The sequence below is a fragment of the Photinus pyralis genome, unplaced genomic scaffold (genome assembly GCF_008802855.1).
Source record: "Photinus pyralis isolate 1611_PpyrPB1 unplaced genomic scaffold, Ppyr1.3 Ppyr1.4_LG9, whole genome shotgun sequence".
NCBI classification, from domain to species: domain Eukaryota; kingdom Metazoa; phylum Arthropoda; class Insecta; order Coleoptera; family Lampyridae; genus Photinus; species Photinus pyralis.
Window position 1 is genome coordinate 14,455,891 of NW_022170878.1, and position 5,919 is coordinate 14,461,809.

A 5,919-nucleotide genomic window follows, 5' to 3' on the forward strand; every position below is an offset into this window, starting at 1 on the left:
CTTCCTTTTTTTCCAAAAATCGACTACAACAAAATTTCTCGGGAAAACACTTTTTCTTATTAATTTGGGTGCGTAGAATCCCAATCAATTTTGTACTTTTTCGATCAGACTTCTCAATCAAAAGTTATAGACTAGAAACCAATTTCGAAAAAAAATTCAAAGGGCTGTAACTTTTGAACTAGTAGCCCAATCTTGAAACTGTTTGAAATTATGGATTCTACAGGCCACATTCTATAAGAAAATTTTTTTTCCGGGTCGATCTGAGACAATTTTTTCCGGGGCTCAAAAAAAGGCAGTGTATAACCTTCCTTTTTTACCAAAAATCGACTACACCAAAATTTCTCGGGAAAACACTTTTTCTTATTAATTTTGGTGCGTAGAATCCAAAACAATTCGTACTTTTTCGATCAGACTTCTCAATCAAAAGTTATAGACTAGAAACCAATTTCGAAAGAAAATTCAAAGGGCTGTAACTTTTGAACTAGTAGCCCAATCTTGGAACTGTTTGAAATTATGGATTCTACAGGCCACATTCTATAAGAAAATTTTTTTTCCGGGTCGATCTGAGACAATTTTTTTTTCGGGGCTCAAAAAAAGGCAGTGTATAACCTTCCTTTTTTACCAAAAATCGACTGCACCAAAATTTCTCGGGAAAACACTTTTTCTTATTAATTTTGGTGCGTAGAATCCAAAACAATTCGTACTTTTTCGATCAGACTTCTCAATCAAAAGTTATAGACTAGAAACCAATTTCGAAAGAAAATTCAAAGGGCTGTAACTTTTGAACTAGTAGCCCAATCTTGGAACTGTTTGAAATTATGGATTCTACAGGCCACATCTATAAGAAAAATTTTTTTCCGGGTCGATCTGAGACAATTTTTTTTGAGAGCTTAAAAAAAAGGCAGTGTACAACCTTCCTTTTTTACCAAAAATCGACTGCACCAAAATTTCTCGAGAAAACACTTTTTCTTATTAATTTTGGTGCGTAGAAATCCAAATCAATTTGTACTTTTTCGATCAGACTTCTCAATCAAAAGTAATAGACTAGAAACCAATTTCGAAAAAAAATTCAAATGACTGTAACTTTTGAACTAGTAGCCCACTCTTGGAACTGTTTGAAATTATGGATTCTACAGGCCACATTCTATAAGAAAATTTTTTTTCCGGATCGATCTGAGACAATTTTTTTTTGGGGCTCAAAAAAAGGCAGTGTATAACCTTCCCTTTTTACCAAAAATCGACTACACCACAATTTCTCGGGAAAACACTTTTTCTTATTAATTTGGGTGCGTAGTATACAAATCAATTCGTTCTTTTTCGATCAGAATTCTCAAAAAGTGAGCTGTGACAATTGTGCGAATACGACGTGTTTTACACTGCTCTGTTTTAATCAAGTCGAAAGTGCAAATTTGGTAGCAAAATTCGCAACATGTATTTAACACAGGTGCTAGAAGACAATCTTTGTGATTAAATAATTGTCGAATCTTTCTTTTAAACGACAATCTGGTGAGTGTAATTACGATAAACGCAACCAAGGTCTCCAGTTTGTGCGCGATAAATCAACTGCAGTGTGAGCAGTAAATTTTATTACAATTTTATTACATTTTTTGGTCTACCCGCCAACTTTGTATTGACACAGCTACCATGGAGGTTAGCTTCTTAAACTCCAGCTTTCACCCTTCACGGGATCTGCTTTACAATGCTACCGACAACATTGAAAACGACTTAGTGGCTGCTAAAGACGAAATTCATCGTTTAAGTAACATAGTGCATGAATTAAATATTGATATTAACTCCCTAAATAAACAGAACGCCGCTTTGAAGAAACAAATTGACGACAACATAAATGAAAGTACCTCTATGGAGAGTGCACTGCAAGCAGAAAATTCAAAATTAGTTTCTCTTATTTATCAATTAAAGACAGATAATAAAAATTTATGCAGAGAGATCTATGATCTGAAAAGTAGGCCGTCCTCTACGATTAATGTTTCTACTCAAACAGTGTCCAAACGTGCGTTAAAGTGTTTGCAAAATCAATCCACTCAAACCTCAATTCCAAAAATCTCCGACGTTGGTATACAAGCTTCACCACAACACGAATTATGTCAGGATCAACAATCTTTCCAGATCTTTCCATCCTCTGCAAAACCCTACAACGGCGTAAGTGTAAATCTAACACCAACTATTGACGTCTATGTACAAACTTGCAAACCATTTGAATATAATCTTTCTGAACAGTACAATAATATAAAGGATTTAGAATTAGAAAGCAACAATATTTCATTGTACGAGGAAATGAAGATGGTGGATGAATTGAATAAACCTAATACATACCCTCCGTTACGTAAACAAAATGTTCTCATCTTAGCGGACAGCCAAGGTAGAAATATGGCCACCAAATTTCAAAACTCATTACCCCGTAATAAGTTTTCTGTTTGTTGCATCTTCAAACCGAATGCTCGATTTGAACAGGTGCTGTTAAATTCCAATGATCTATATGCCAATTTCAACAAAAGCGATTATGTAATCATATTTGCTGGATCGAACAATGCAGCTAATTTGCAACAAATTAATAACTCTTCCGTCGAGAAGGCTTTTTCGTGTTTAAGGCATACAAACTGTATCTGTATAAATGTACCCTATTGTAAAGACAATTACCTATATAATCAATATGCCTATAAGATTAATTATGATCTACTTAGTTTTAGCTATAATTATGAACATGTTCATTACATTGACGTAAATGATATTCTAGGTGATCGAAGAAGGGGTCACCGAGGTATACACTTAAGCAATAAATGTAAGTTGTTTTTGGTGCAATATATTTCAAATTATTTTATCTTATGTGATTTTAAAAAATGCAACTTCGTTAACTTAAACTCTAATTTAATTCGTATCAATCCAGTACATAATAATGCTTCTTTTTTAGCACTAGAACAGTATTCAATATCGACGGGGTAGATATTCCTTCTGAAAATTCAAACGAAACCGATAAATCTACTCGCTCTTCTATAACTAGTGTTTCTTTATTTCATCAAAATGTACAGTGTCTGTCCAACAAACTTCTAGATTTGGAATTAATATGCGCTAAGTATGAATTTGATTTTTTGCTTTTTACTGAGCACTGGCAAACCAGTGATAAATTGACTAATTTGTCCATTACCAACTATTCATTGGCTTCGTATTTTTGTCGCACATCAATGCAACATGGCGGAGTAGCCATATATAGTACGAATGGGGCTCATTCTTGTAATAGTTCTTTGAAATTACGTGTTCTTCCATGTGAAGGCCATATTGAATTCACGGCAATAAAATTAATCAAAGAAAATATTATCATTATAGGTATGTATAGACCACCGGGAGGTGATGTCACTATTTTTCTCAATATACTTGAGAATTTATTAGTAGAAATTGTACCCATATCAAAAATTATAATATGTGGTGACTTTAATATCAATGTTTTGGAAACAACTAGTACTAAGTTTGCACTTACAGACCTTTTAACATCGTTTGGGTTAAGAATATTACTTAACGAACCTACCAGAGTCACTCCTTCCAAACGATCCTGCCTAGATAATGTTTTCATATCACACACATTAAATTTCCATGTAGATAATATCAACCTGGGGGTATCAGATCACTATGGTCAGCTATTGACTATAGAAAGCCCGAGTAAGTTAGAAAACATTCATCCAATTCGGCGTAAGCGTCGGGTATTCTCAGATACCAATAAAGAGCAATTTAAATATGATCTTTCACTAGAGCACTGATGGGAGGTTGTCTATACTACCAGAAACTCCGAACAAGCCTTTGATTATTTCTTCCATATTTTTATGTATCATTTTAATTTAAACTTTCCCCTACTTCCACATAAACAAAAAAAACGAACCACTCTTCCTTGGTTAACACCCGAACTGCATAAACTTAAGCAAAAAGTTATAGACCTTAAGATCCTATCTGAAAAATATATCATCTTTAAAAATATGTTTAAAGAATATCATTCGCTTTATCAGAAACAGCTCGTTATAACCAAAAAACGATATTTGGACTCTAAGTTGAAAAATGCAACCAACAAGCCGAAAATGACTTGGAATATCATTAATTCTTTAAATGGAAGGTCAAGAAGACCCACGGAAATTACAATTCTCAAAGAGGGAGTAAAGGTCCCTAACTGGGAAGCGATTAATATGTTTGCCTCTCATTTCACACGGTTTTATGATCGCAAAAGTAAATCTTGTGATGTAAATGTCTCACTTTCTTCACCCCTCCCGCATTCAATGTTTTTCACTCCACTTATCACTGGGGATATAGTCTCCATTATTTGTTCATTGAAATCTTCATTATCGTTCGGAGAAGATGAAATTAGCAATAATATATTAAAATTAGTCGACCGTTTGATAGCTGAACCGTTATGTTATATAATAAACTTGACACTTCAATCTGGTGTTTACCCTGAACGTTTGAAAGGAGCAGTTGTAAAACCGCTTTACAAAAAGGGCGATCCAGGTAACGTTTGCAATTATAGGCCAATTAGCCTTTTATCAAGTTTTTCCAAAGTTTTTGAGTCTGTCATAAATAAACAACTTACCAACTACTTAACAACGTTTAAAATCGTTAGTAGTGCTCAACATGGCTTTATAAAAAATAGATCAACCGATACGGCTTTATATGACTTTATGACCGAAGTAATTTCTGCTGTGGATCGTCGTATGTTAGTTGCAGGTCTCTTTATTGATTTTTCAGCGGCGTTTGATACCGTAAATCACAGCACTTTAATTGCGAAAATGTATCATTACGGTATTCGCGGCACCGCTCTTGAGTTATTTAAATCGTACCTGTGCAAGAGATCGCAGAAGGTAGAACTGCCAAGTGGTGAACGTGGTGACGCGTTAACTATACTGTCAGGGGTACCACAGGGTTCAATTTTAGGCCCTACATTGTTTATAATATATAGCAATGACCTTGTACCGTATCTTGTGGAAAATAACAATAGTAAGAATATAACCGTCATTTCATACGCTGACGACACTAACATTTTAATTAAGGCAAAAACAACGTCTGATCTTACTTTTATAATAAAACATACGCTGGATAAACTACACCGATGGTGCACTAATAATAAAGTGATTATTAACTTGGACAAAACTGTGTTGGTTCCTTTTGGAAGTACACGTAGTATCTGTAACACAAAAGATCTTGGAGTTGGAGGCTTAACCTGTCTAGAGTCGACAAAAATACTTGGCCTGACTGTTTGTCAGGATGTTACATGGTCCTTGCATATTGATAACGTATGTAAAAAATTGCGAAATTGTTGCTATTCGCTAAATGCTTTAAAAAATCTTTGCACTAGATCTACGCTTCTCACCCTGTATCATTCGAACTTTCACTCGCACATTAAGTACAATATAGTAAACTGGGGTGGTAGTGCTCAAGTACAACGCGTGCTGATACTACAAAAACGGGCGATTAGAACCATTTGCAATTTACCCTTCAGAACTTCCTGCCGATCATATTTTAAAGAATTAAATATATTAACAGTTGTAGACACGTACATTTTGGAAATATGCTGCTTCGGGTATAAAAATAAGACTCGCTTTATTCAACCTGTACATAATTATAGCACCCGACATAAAACTAATCTAAACCCTGGTAAACATAGGACAGCATTATTCCAGAATAATTTAATTTACCACTGCTGCAAAATTTTTAATGTATTACCAGACGCAATTAAAAATATCCCTACCTTTAGACAGTTTAGGTTAAAACTCAAACAGTTTTTACTCCAATACACATTTTATTGCTTAAGTGACTACATCTCGTTATCGAAATAAAAAGAAAACGCTTTCCGTAGTTATGTTGGCATATTAGTATATCTGTAGATAATTTTATTTTTATTTATATTGTTTCATTATATTTATA